The sequence below is a fragment of the Anomalospiza imberbis genome, chromosome 15 (genome assembly GCF_031753505.1).
Source record: "Anomalospiza imberbis isolate Cuckoo-Finch-1a 21T00152 chromosome 15, ASM3175350v1, whole genome shotgun sequence".
NCBI classification, from domain to species: Eukaryota; Metazoa; Chordata; class Aves; order Passeriformes; family Viduidae; genus Anomalospiza; species Anomalospiza imberbis.
The window spans coordinates 8884309-8898629 of NC_089695.1; positions in this window are offsets into that span (position 1 = coordinate 8884309).

Consider the following 14321-nt stretch of genomic DNA (forward strand, 5'->3'; position numbering starts at 1 on the left):
GTGTTCAAAGCCAGGCTGGACAGGGCTTGGAGCAACCTGCTCTGGAGGAAGGTGTCCCTGCCCATGGCAGGGGTTTGGAACAAGATTAGCTTTAAGGTCCCCTCCAACCCAAATCATTCTGTGATGCTATGAAATCAGAATGGAACAATTTTAAGTTTTGAGACAAGCAGCCAGAAACTAGGGCTTAATCTTGATCTCAAGATATGAGTCGGTGAGACATTCAAAATAAAAATGTTTTTATTTTGCTAAACACCTGCTCATGAGCTGCACTGGACATGGAGCACACTGGGCCTCTGAGTCCTGTCCAACGTGCACAAAATAAAATGAAAACCTATAGGTCTCCACCCTACCAGTCACCTGAGCCTCATCCTATCACTGAGGAGATAAAGAGCTGCACTCACATCCAAGACACCATTGGATGAACTATAAATCTCGTAGCCCATAGTGGTCCAAGAAAAATGCTCCCCATCCCCCGTGAGACTGATGGACCTGAATTAAGCATCAACACCATGAGTAGATGGAGACCCAGCTCTCCCTCCACCACAAGCACTTCGGGAATAACTTCCTTCCAGCATCAGAAGAAACTCAGGTTTGAAGAAGCTGCACCTAAAGCCCAGCCCAAACCAGCAGCACCCAACAGCACTGCCTAACTTGGCTCTTCTCCACCCAAAGCCTGCACACAGGCAAGTCTGCAGAGAAACAGCCCTCAAATGTGGGTTTGGGGCTCAGCTTAATGAATGATGGCTGTAAGTCAAGATCCACACAGTCCATGGGTTTTTGATTTTTTAAGACTCGAGTTACAGGAATTCATAAGGCTCCTGACTAAAGTGTGTTTATTTGATAATACACCTTCTTCCAGGTGAGATAACAGTCACATCAATTAAACATACAACTTCAGAAAATACAAGGTTCCAAGGTAAAAGGTCTTCTACCTCACTGCTGAGATTTTCCAGGCTGACAGCATTTTGATTGCCAAGATCTCAGTAGGAGTTGAAATAATCAATTATTGACATTGCCATTCAGTGCCTACCATGAAGCTGTTCACTTTGCTGGAGATCTGGCAGCAGGAGAAAGCACTCAACAGCTCTGTAAAACATCTGGACAGGGAACTCAGCCCACAGCACCCCGATTCCAGCATCTGCTGTCCTGGGAGGCTCGATCCTGCCGAGTGGGAGGAACAGGGCAGTTATAAGGAGAAGCTCCAAACCACGTCTTTTCTGTTTAATAACAGCAAGCAACTTGCAGCACATTTGGCTCCCAATCACATGCATCCCAGTTGTCTCGTTAAACATTTTGTGTAAGTTCGGAGACTCAGCTTTAGTGAATGTTACTACTAATTGCTTTACTCCTCAGCTGTGCAACAACAAACCACCCTGAAACACGATTTTATATTAGCACCAGACAAGGATTAACTAATTAGCAAAAGAAATATCTATTTTCTTGAGATAACATTATAGATATACATTAGCTAATTAAAACTTAAAAGCTATGTCCAAGAAGGACAACCTTTTTCTTTGCTTTTTTTTTTTCTTGGGTATTCCCCAGTCACACATTTTCTTTTCCTCTGCCATGTCTCAGGCATAATAAATCACTAAAACTGGACACGTGTCCAATTCAGTAATGAGATATTATTTAGTCTCATCTTCAGGGATCAAAAAGAAAATGTACCTACTTCATTACCTGTTAACAACAGCAGTTCACTGCTCACCAAATGGGACATGAGGCCATTTCTGTACCTGTTGGTTTAACCAACAAACTCAAGCAAAGGGTTTGAAAGCTTTTACCTGGGAGGGACCCGTAGTTTGCCTAACAATAATTCCACAGTTCAATACCTCAGAGGTGGGAAGTGGGAAGGAAAAGGAGGAAGGGTGATAGTGTGGTCCAGACAGGCACTTGCCATGAAGGAGACAGCAATCCTGTCGTGGGGGAGATCAGGACAGCTCAGTGAGGCATGAAGGCATCCCTCCAAATGTGGGAGCAAAAGGAGCAAGGAAAAGCTAAGGAGTTATGCTCTAACCTAAAGGGGATTACTCCACAGTGAATGAGAATATGACAGGGTAGGACCATTAACAAGCACCAGTGAGTCTGAAACTCTCAGATCGCAAAGCCTGAAATCCGTGAGCGACTGCTCCGTACTCTGAGAGTATTTGGGATTAGGCATGGCCTCTTCATGCATCCTCTCATATTGTTGAGCTGTGAATCCAATTTCACAGACCACACTGACTCTTTGAAAGGAACTTGTCCATATTTTCTTTACATCAGCCTCTGCACTGATCCATTTGCAACAGCTGTCATTTTGTCTCCCAGATTCATGAGGTTCAGAAATTAGAGCTCAGGAAAGAAACTAATCCAAATCAAATGGACCTAAAATGTCTTCCCAAATAGAAGATTATGGAACTCCCTAGTGCACATTCATAAGGTCTAAACATCAGGCTTCCTTCACAGGAATACAATCAAAAAGTTCTCCTGGCTGGCAGCAAACTCACCTCTTTGATGTATTTGATAATACCTGTTCTTTATGCACAGACAGGAGAAGGGTAAAGAATGGTATTATCTCATTACTGATACTGATCACAGTTCAGGCACTAAATCCTGCCTAAGAGAATATGCTTCCAAATATTCATAACTTCTCTTTGCATGAGAAGAAACTATGATTAATCAGCAGCATAGTGAGCCACTGTCCTGTGACATTCTGAAGAAGACCAGAGCATCCCCTTCTGGTTTCATTATCCAGAATTTCATTATGATCTTATTAACATTATGAGATCACAGGAAGTATATGGAAACAGACAAAATGTTTTGTTGTTGTTGTTATTACTACTACTACTTCTATTATTATTATTTATTCAATGTACCCACAACCAATCAGCTCTCTTGCATCCCAAGGCTTTCCCTTCAGTTTCCCAGTCTCATCATGAGTGCACACTTGAGTCCTAGTCTTCCAGGAAGAGCACCAAACCAGTAAAACATACTGCACCTGTGAACTGAACCAGCAGCCAACACAGCAGCCTCTGTGGGACACATATTCCTGACATTCCTAATGTTTGGAAATCTGGTAGTCTGGGGATTTATTTCCCCTAGGATTTAATTCTCCATTGCTCTGTAAGGCTGTGCATGTCAAACACATGCAAGACAGAAGGGAGGACTCACTACTGCAGCAGCAAAGCCCCAAGATGAATTCAATCCTTTAAAAGTTCCCTTGAGTGCTCACTAATATTCAAGTATCTGTTGAGCACCTGGGCTTTGTTAAGTTTTCTGGTAGTGTGGCTTTTGAAACTCTATTACTACATGCTGGGGTATGATTAAAATATTTGGCTTTCCATGGTAACATTACTCATCTATAATCTTGTTTCTTAGTGAGATCTGAGCCAAGCATACCGGTAATTTCCTTTAACAATAAGTCTTCGGTAATAACTCTGCCCTTTAAATGCAAAATCTGAGGCAACACATGATTGACAGATATCATGGCTTTCAGCTAATTAAGTATTCTGAATATTCAGTCATGGGAGATTTTTTTTTAATGGAAATAATTTTAGTTGTCACACTCCCTGTGGCAGCTCTGCCATTACCAAAAGCCCTGGCACAGCCCTGGGGCGATGCGGCTGAGCAGTGGAGCTGCTCTCCCTCTCAACTGGGGGGGCTCACCAGGCTCCCTCCACCTAACTGGAGGTAAATGGAACTCCACCCTCAATTGCACAAAGCACTTAAGCATGCTGGGTTAATTAGTTACAGCAAGGATGATCTAGGCAAGCAATGTGCTATTCCTTGTAAGTGATGCTGCCACTGAAATGTTAATTCCCTTTGATGATTAAGCTGCCTGGGTATAAATCAGATGCTGCAACCGCCCCAAGATAGCAATTGCTGTGCAAAGATCACAGTCAAGAGCAGGAGAGCAAAGTGCTGAGTATTTTGCACAACATGGATAGGCTTGGAACACTTGTGAGATGCATCACATGGATGGGCTAAGAACAGTTTAACTTCAGGGGTTTTTTACAGCGTAGCAGCATGTTCAGTTCATCACAGCTCTGTGTGGAGTTTGGGCCTTTGGACAGCACTGCAATAAAATTATTTGTAGTAAATTCTAGAACAGCAAAGGCAAGGCACATGGCCACTTTGCAGGTGTCGGAAAGGATGAACTCTGCTGGATTTTGTCACAGCTTCAGCCCCACTACTGCAACTGCTGCTCTTCCACCACAAACAGCTTTGTACACCTCACATACCTGAGTATTTGAAAGCTCACCTCCAGCAGAGATGATTTGTTATAATAAATCTCAACCAAATCAAGCATTTTGCCAAGAGCAGTTGGAAAGAGTCCATGTTTTTATTGCCTGCACATTCTACATATCCCATTGCTACTGTTCAGTAATAAATGTATTCACAGCTCCTACCAGCTTCCTACCTCAGAATAAGAGAGGGTTGCAGCTGGAAAAGTCACCTGGGTGGACTGGAAAACACATACCTGATCTAACAGCCTCTCTCTCTTTGTAATACAGAACCAGTCAGGTGCTGTTCACAATTTTGCTGCAAAGCATCTCCTCTAGAGCCTCCAGGATAGCTGTAACCTGGAGTAGCCTTAGGCTCTGCAAATCCTTGGGCTGAGCTTTGAACAACAGGCTCCCTGGAAAGAGAAGTGAGCAAAAGGGAAAAACAAAAACAAAAACAAAAACAAAAAAAAAAAAAAAAAACCAAAAAAAAAAAAAAAAAAAAAAAGGGACAAAAGCTACATTGTTAGGAAAAAAAAGGCTTTGCAACCTCTGCAAAACTAAAGCTGCTCACTTGGCAATGGAGCCTCAGGAAAGTTTTGGCCGCTCTGCACAGAAGGAAGTATTTACATCCTTTAGTCACAGGATGCAGGTGGTGATATTCTGGAGATTACAAACAGATTGTAAGCATCTTGCAGTTTTATTGCTGTGTTATTGCAAAGAGATGTAGGTACATGACAGCATACCTGAGCCCAGCTGGGGCACAGGAATCAGAAACAGCCCCTGAAGGCAGCAGCAGCACTGTCAGGATGGAGCTGTGGTCCAGACCCCTGACCCTCCTAGGGATCACTCCAGGCTGCAGCACGTGCAGGGTTGGGATCCTGCTGCTTAATGAGGATGTGTGGATCAGCTGCACAGGCAAGGAAAGGCTCATCTTGCAGCTTGGCATCAAATAAAATACATGTAGCATCACGCTGTTAATGAACACACATCACTGACAGGGCTGCTGCATAATTTATCACCACAAAACCCATCTTTCTCCAGAGTTTTCATAATTCTCATATCTTTATTTATAAAGTGGTAATCTGTCTTTAAAGAAAGGGAAAGGCAAAATTTTAAATGTAAGCCCAAAAATGTGGAGAAATAATGAAAACTCTAAGTGGAGAGGAAGGGATTCAGCTACATAATTTTGCAGCTATCAGATGCCAAGCATTCCTGAAATTCTGAGTTTGGGGCAGTTACACTCTGCATATGAAGTCTAAAGTATGGCCTGAGCTTCAGTGATGCAGAAGAAGATGAGCAGGCTCTGCTAGAAGCAACACGTTTTTGGTGTTTTCAGAAGCAGAAAATATTTGAGGGTTTCACTTTTTCTTTCCTTTTTTTTTAAGAGGATTGATGGTAATAGAAGATGCATTATGTAAATAATTTCTGTAGTGAAGACCTTTATCCAACTAGCAATTTCCACAACAAATTGCTGGTATAAAAATCTGTAAATGCCCCATTTAGGAAGTAGGAGGAATTGTGACATTCAAAAATTCTCACCTGAAGCAAAAAGACAATCTTTAGCAGACCATAAATGCAACAAGCAGATTATGTCCCCAGAGATAGAGGAATATGTTTGGAAAAGCTTTTAAGTGTCTCAAGAGCAAAAGGCTATTTGAAAACCGACATGTCAGTCAGATATTTTGACATGAACATGCTGGTTCCATCAGCCCCTCTACAGTAGATATTTCAAGATAATCTATCCTGAAATAGAAAACTGGCTGCTTGATTTGAGTGCCTTCATCTCTGCTGGGTTCCTCACAGCAAACTAAGGCTCAGCAAGACCAAGCTGTGGAGCCATGCATTCCTGGGACTGGGGAGAACATAACCAGGCTAAGGGGGTTGATGGCAGTGTGGGGAGGTTTGCTGGTATAGCAGAGAAATCCTCAGAACCAAAGATTTGTTGAGTGTTTATGCAAGATCTACCTGCCCATCCCCATCCCTGAGCACTGATGTGGCAAGAAAAAGCCTTCTTCCCAAGAAGACTTCCCTAATTTGACAGGGAATGTAGGCAACTCCTTCCCTCTATCAGCAGGGCATTTTGAGATTTGCTTTGCAGCAAGTGCCACGAATGGAGGAAAAAAATTGTTTACTTTTAGAGAAGTGGCATATTTTCCTCCTTTCACAGCTGGCAGCTCCCACCCATATCCCCAGCAGGGCATCCTTCCTCCAGCCAAGGTGTAAGCAGAGAGAGGGGAAGAAATCATATTCCCCCTGCTCTCAACCCAAGGCCAAAGCAGCCAAAACTCCCCGTGATTTTCTGTGTTTGCTTTTCTCTACCTTCCTCACTCAGACAGAATGTTGCCCCTCTGCTCCTCACCCTCTGAGGAGCCTCCTGCAGAAACTGCTGACATTAATCTCAGAAGCAATTCAGACAGAGGGGGGAAGAGCTCTGTAAACCCAAACAAGATTGAGACCATCTGGCAAAAAGAAGCAAACCTGTTAAGAGACCACTTTGTCCTTCCTGCAACTTCAGCACAAGCTGTCAGAGGCGTTTCAATAGGAACAGTTTTCCTTTACAGTGCTGCACACAGTGCTCAGTTTGGTTTAGGCTTTTTTTCCCCTTCAGTATTGTTTTGTTTATTGTACCAAAGCTGGTGGGATTGCTTTTGAAGGAAGTGTAATCCAGCCTGGGTAACAGCTTCAGAGCCTGGACCATCATCTCTAAAGCCTCAGCCCTCAATTACCTTAGCATCTGCTTGCAATGCTTTGTAGGGAGGGAATTAAAAGCACTCAAAGCAACAAGAAGCTGGACAGAAACTGTCTTTCTGGAGAAAGACAGAAAATTTTTATCATTACCTCTCCTGATGCTGTTTCCACCTCTGGATCATGTTTTGTGTTCTAGGACTGGCAAGTTTTAGAGAAATAAAGAAGAAAATTAACCTGAAGGCTTGGTGGGTGCCACCATGATAGTATTCTTTTTCCTTTAGCAATTCTGATTAATATTTGTTAGGAAATTTATCACCTTAATCTTGGGTAAAGAGGCATGCTAATGGAAGTACCAATTTTAGTGACTGTTTTGACTTTTAAGTTTAATTTAATTTTTTGCATGGAGCAAAAAGAGGAATAGTATGAAGGACTGCCAGGCTTCAGAGGCACATCAGAGTCCTCTGAACATTAGCAGAGCTCTGCTCTGAGTGCTCCCTGGTGGGAGTTACAATCAATTTTAACAGAAGTGAATTGCTGCTGTAAACATGAAAATGAATCAGCAGTAAGGATTGACTTGAGTCACTCTGGGGCTGGGGTTTCTGAGGACAGGGATGGGAGACCCTCTCTTGCTCTCAGCTGTTAGGCATGGAATAACTCATCTGGGCATCTTCCACAGCCCTCAGAAGGGCTCTCTTGACCCTTGGTGGCTCAAGAGCCATTGGAGGAACCTCCAATGGTCAAAACTTCAAGAAGGAGGATGACAAATGGATACTGCAGATGATGCACAATTCCCAGCATTGCTCGTTGGTTTGGAGCCTTTTTCAGCACTGGGCACTTTTCCTTTAGCACTGGGGGAGGAAGGAGACCTTTACTGGAGATCCCCCCAGATACAGCAGCTGCTGTAGATTTGAGAATTTTTATGTTTCTCCCAAATGAAGAAATTTCTTTCCTGAGTTTCTAAGACATCTTTGCCCAATACTGCAGCTCCACAAGCATTAGCAATTCCTATATGATGGCTGCACATGTGTGTAATTGGAAGGAGAAATGGCTGAGCAAGTAATTAGGCAGGCAAACTATTTACAGACATGAAATAACCACTTTTCAGACATCGAGTTCAACAGGAACTAGGTATTAGCAGTGTGCATGTAATTAATCAATTAACTGGTGTTTTGGTGATGTATTTCTAAATCTGTATTTACTCAAGCACATAGCAATCATTTGTATATTTGCCCTGGAAAAGGTTAGGTGCTGTCAGGTAAAATTCATCATATTACAATCCTATAAATAGCAACATTTTTTTTCTTTCTAATAATTTCTGCTCCCATGCAGTAACATTTAGGGAGATTGGTGCCTTTGTTTTCCAATGTTTTCCTCTTGCACAATAATAGAAATATATGTTAGATTGAGGAAACACATTTATTTTTCCCTGAGTTAGAGAAGAGCTGTGTGATTTCAAAGCTGGAGGATATTTTTCTGAGGCCCCCAGGAGTAAAGACATTTTTTATTCTTTTAAACTTATTACAGCTGAGATGGATTAATACAGAAGAGCTTCTGATGTTAGAGACATGCATTTTTCAGGACAAAACTAAAAAATAAAGGCCTGGGAATGCAGTGTAAGAAGAAGATACAATCATTTAGATTGGAAAAGACAGTGCAAGATCATCATTACTTCAGGGTAAAAAACTGTTTCTTGAATATTTTTTAAAGAAAATAAAACTTTTTAAAGAAAATAAACAGTTTTTTTAAAAGTAAGTAAAGACCCTTAACAACTCTTCACATCTCAGTTGCTCTATGGGCTCCTGCTGTCTGTCTCACTGTGTCAGTTTTGTCCTTTTATAAAGGAATTTACCCTAACACTCATTCTTGAACTTATTTCTGCACTTTTCCAGCCCTTTGCTGTCTGCCAGGAGCCTTCCCTGGCGCAGCCACACTCCCCCCTGCTGGCTGCTCCAAGGGCTGGCCAGCATCAGGGAAAGCTGTGAAAAATAAATTATTTTAATGTCTAAGGTGATTACTATTTTTCTTCTGGGTATTACTTCGAGAAAAATTGTCCTCAGCAATGATGGTTTCACAGCTCCAGCAAGGTAAGCATGCTTGCCGGATAAAATACCTTCCTCTGCCTCACCACTGAGTTCTTTTTGCAATACAACTTTTATTTAATAGTTTTAATGCCTGCTTGCCCAGGCCCAGGCAGGAGCAGGCAGCACTCCAGGTAAGTGGCAGAGATGACAGAAGGATCCTTTTGTTCTCACAGCCACTGCCCACCAGCAGCAAAATACATCTTGTTTGTGCTGTGACACCCAAAATATTCACACTGAAATGAGAAAGGGTGAGCACAGGGTTTTTCTGGGGTAGGAAGATAAGAAAACTGACCCGTTTGCTGTCCTGGTTCTCTTTAACAAGCTTTCCTGCAGATCAGTCCCGTGCAGACCAAGGATGATGCAGGACATCCTTCTCACAAACCACTCAGCCACAGCAGAGGACTTCAAATGACACCTCCTCCCCAGTCCTGAACTGCTCCCTGGGAGTGCCCCTGGATAAACTGCACACCTTATGTTAAACTAAAATTATAACAAATTGCACAAAAGAAGGTTGCCTCTCAAACTGCCCCAAAACTGCTAAGGTATCATATCTCACAGATATGTGAGTTTTTTGTCAGTTTTTTGTCAGTTTGTGGTACAACCCAGCCCGAACCCTCTGTACTCAGGATCAAAGACAGCTTTCCTTCACTAGGGATCACCTATTCCAATGCAGGGAATCTTTCCCAGGAATGATACTGAAAATGTGACATTGCAGCTTGGAAGATTTCATCATAATTTCTGCATGATGCCATTATGCCCTTTGCTCCATCCTTTTCCTCCCCAAACAATGTGGAATATAATTCTCCTTTTCTGAACATCTGGGACTCCAGCTGTTAGGATTCACAGTCAGCATGCATTAGAAATTAAAACCAATTCCAGATTAACTGGTTGAATTTGTCAGCTAATACTAAAAGCACCATTTCAAATGTTGAAAAACCTTGGCACCTTTATAAAGAATGATCAGCTGTTCCTTGCCCCAGTGACTGCAACTCGAGAATGTTCACCCTGTTACAATTTGGAAATTTAACTATTAACAATAAGCATGAGTTAACCTGAAAAGATATATCTAAAGTGGGTCATTAGGGCTTGTTGCAATGGAAGAACTATGCTGTGTGGGTACTTTTGAAGTTTTAATTCACTGTCCCAAACCTGCAGAGGGGGAACAGTTATGTGGAGAGCATAAACATTTTCCCCAAGGACAAAAAGCACTTCCACCAGTCCTCACAAGCCACCATGTGACACAGTAATATAGTGTTGGAGGTGCTGACAAAAATATACAACATAATCCTACTGCCTTGCAGAGCCAGCTGATAACAAGGATCAACAAACACAAGGATCCCCCAATTCATGTAATCTCAATTTTAAATATTTCAGTAGCCTGGGTACACCTGTGAAACTTAACTCCAGTTCTTAACCCCATCAATTTCCTTAAATACCAACATTTCAACATTGTTTACAGAATAGTACAAAAGGATTAAATCTGGTTTCACTTAATCTCTCATAAAACCTCAATGAGCGCACCTCAATGAGGATAACACAAACTACATATTTTAAATCAAGATAGGAAATTGCATAGATTAGTGGTTTTCAGCATTAATAACAGGGCAACAGACCTTGTAATTAAAAATAAATTTTAGAAGTTGCTAAATGATTTTGATAATGATTTAAAGATCAATTACAGAAGAGATGTCATTCTTCTCTTTCTAGCTAGATATATTGGAAACAGTAAAGCTGAGAAGCTCTTGTATTAACCATTTTTTTATTACAGCAAGGACAATCATATGATCTGTATCAGAAAAGTTTAACAAAACCCAGTACAGGGACTTCTCTTTAGGGGACACTTGATGGTAAAAAAAAAAAAAAAAGGTGCAAAAATGATGTTGTGTTCTGCTGCTTTGTGGAGGCTGGGATATATGGCCTTGAAGATTACTGCTCTATCAGCCTTTACATGAGGATTTAGCACTCACATAAAGCCACTCAGCCTTGTAGGAACACAAAATGCAGCTTCAGTTTGGATTTGGGACAGGCCAGGGAAGCTGCACAGCACAGGAGGTGCTGCAGTGTTGCAGACCATGCACACACCAGCCCTGCCACGGGGCAGCACCAGCCCTCAGCTTCCCCAGAGAATCCACCCAGGGATGTCCCCAAAAGAAAATTTCCACAAGAAACAATGCAAACCAGAAGAGACCCCAAATCCTCGGTCTGGCTTGGCCTCTCAGCAACAAAAATTATGCTGAGACTGCAGCAACCATGCCTCACCTGGCCTCTACTGTATAAATGTTCGTTTTGGGCTTGGCTTTCTGAGATGACTTCGAAACAGCTCTAGAATCACAGAATCCCAGTATGGTTTGGGTTGACAGAGGCCTTAAAGACCATCTAGTTCCAAACTCCCCTGCCATGGGACAACTCAAGATTACAGGAAACCTTGATGATGGTAATGATGATATAACTGTAACAAGAAACAAGAATAAACTGTTTGCTGCTACTGAGTAGGGATCAGCCCCACCTCTGCTCTCAACACCCCCATCACCTGCCTTGAGCCACCTCTGGTGCTGGTCTGGCTGCACAGTGAACCGGCTCAGAACCCTAAAATGACTGAAAATCAGCCCAGGAATAAGATTCAAAAAGAAAGTGGAATTTTTTCACTGGGTTAGGAGCCCACTTACCTTCCAGAGCAGGCAGCATGGTGAGGCAGGGACAGCAAGAGCCTGCCCTGGGGCTGTCAGGCTCTCAGTGCCCAGGTCCTGGCCAGTGCTGCCCACAGGACCTCCCAGCACACACCTGCAGCCTTCACTCCCTAACAACTGCTCAGGTGAGGACTCTGCTGGGAGACCCTGCTCCTTCCCTTCCAGAACAAGAACAGCTGCCAAATAACAAGTCCCTCCTAACTCCCCAACCCCAGGAAGCTTCACTGCCTCCAATTTTAGGCAGAAAATTGAAGCCTGAGCAAGTATCTGCTGCCAGCCAGGTTTCTCTTTGCTCAGCATGCCATGTTTCCACCAACAATAAAAGCAAATAATATCTCTCCCACTGTGGCTCATCACAGGTTTCCTAAACTGACCATAATTTGGAAAACCCCTGAGCAATGTTTTTACTAATAGGAGTCTGTGTTAGAGACACAGAACACTCTCTTTTCCGTTTCTATTATTTTTATAGCCTTGAAATTCATTTAAGAGATATAACATTTTTCATCTCCACCTTGCAAATTAATTTCCCATAACTCAAAGCACCCCGCTCAGATAAACCCTTCTCTCTTCACCTTGTACACAACTGAGCAGCAGCCAAGGACAGTTGACTTCAAGCTGAATAATATGCCCTGGTGCTAAATGAAAATTAAACCATTAATATTTTAAAATACCTGATTTCCTGGATAGTAAAAGTGAAATGTATCATTTGTTTAAACTATCCTATTCATTATTTCTTTCCTCGTTTCATAACATCCAGCCACTAACAAGAACCTACATAAATAGAGCTTGAACTTTCATCTCGGGAAGTTTAATCAGAAAGCTCTTCAGGAATATTTTATTCCTTTTATCAGAATATTGATGGAAGTCATAATTCACCTTAATGTGAGAAAGTTTCCTTTCTTCACTAAAGAAATGCATCAAGACATTTCTTGTTGGTGAGATGTGACATAAATCCACTTGCTTTTTCCTCTGTTTGATCTCAGCACTTTATGAATTTTTGATTGCCTGCTCTTAATTTTCCACAAGCAAATTCAATTAAAGAAATTAAAACCCAGTAGTTCAACCCTGATTGCCCCATCAGCAAATGGCTCTTTTATTGCACAGTGGATGACACATGCCATGCTCTCCTGGTGCTGCTGGAGCCCTTGTAAAACCGGATCAGGAAAAACCTTTCTCTCTTTATTGGTGCTATTAGGCAACAGCTATTGACCGCCCAAGTCAATTCAGCAAGCACTTCCCCTGCTCAGGCAATAGCCCAAGAGCTATTGAGAATGAAAAATTATCCTTGGAAAAAAAAAAGTCAGTCACTGTGTGCGCGTCAAACCTTTCAGGTGCGCAAGGGCGAGGTCCCTTCTCCACGGGAGAACGACACAAGTGAGCCCGAGAAACAACTCAGCACCACTGTGGGTCAGGGTGGAGCTGAGACATTGCCACTGCCACTGGGATCACCCTGCTACCAAGGCAGCTGCACTCCTACATTGCCACACGGCAGGGCCTGGATGGCACCGCGTCCCTTTCAGGATACAAATCACCGCTGCCCGCTGGCACTGCAGCCTCCGTTACTGAACGCTGGGCACCAGCAGTGCGCAGGTTTCAAGAACACTGATATTATCATGACAGCATCATTTGCTGTGACGCATCCACAAACTTTGCTGTGATCAAACCATCTCCTGGAGCAACTTTCTGCAGTAACTGCCAAGCTGACAGACTCACCACAAGCCCTTAAAATGAGTATCCAAAAAGAGCATCTGTTTAGGTAACTCCCCAACTAAACCCACTGTTTAAAGAACTTCAAAGATTTCAAATTCATATAAATTCCCTTTGAATTTAAAATCGTTCTTATAAGCTGCCCTTATGATCATTAGTGAAGAACATAATTAAAAAAAAATTTCTATTTTTAAAGTTTTTCTTACTTCTGCGACAGAGGATGTGCACCACAGTAAAGCAAGCAAAGAACAAATGCTCATCTTAAGTGCTTGTAGTACTTGAGTGAAGCAAATCTGTACTCTGCTAGAGAAGACACATGTGCAAACCATCATTCATGACCTCAAATATCACTTACCCAACTCACAAGGTTTCAGTCCTGGTATGACTTCATGAACACAAGGCTCACAATGTGATTTTCTCCTCTAAGGTAACCTCATGAAAAGCATTTTCAAAGAACAGCTACATGGGCATTTCAGCCAAGGACTGATTTAACACTTGCAGTCCAGCCCAGGGGTCATTAGACCTAATGAACATCCCACATCTGTGGGACAGGTATTGTCATGGCACTGCTAAACCTACAAGCATTTTAAAATGTGCTGACTGCAAAACAACCTAGTTTGCTAACTGAGCTAAACCAGGCCTTTGCCTTCTGTGAGCTTTTCAGGGAAAGCTTTCAATCATGCTATTAGCTGTGTGTATTCCTCCCCAGTAGTTAGTGGGTTTGTTGTAAGGAACAGCTTAAAAGCTGTAAAGCTTTATAAATATCTCTTCTTAAAGACAGCCTATTCAGAAGGACGATCTGAAAGAAGCAGAGCAAGGAAATGCAAGATTATTCCTCAAACATATAGTCCTAAAGAAGACACTGTTAGTTGTTCCGAAAGCTGAAAGAACACATTTACATTGGTTTTATTCCACCAATTGAACTGTGCTTCAAGAGCTTTGGAAGACAGTCA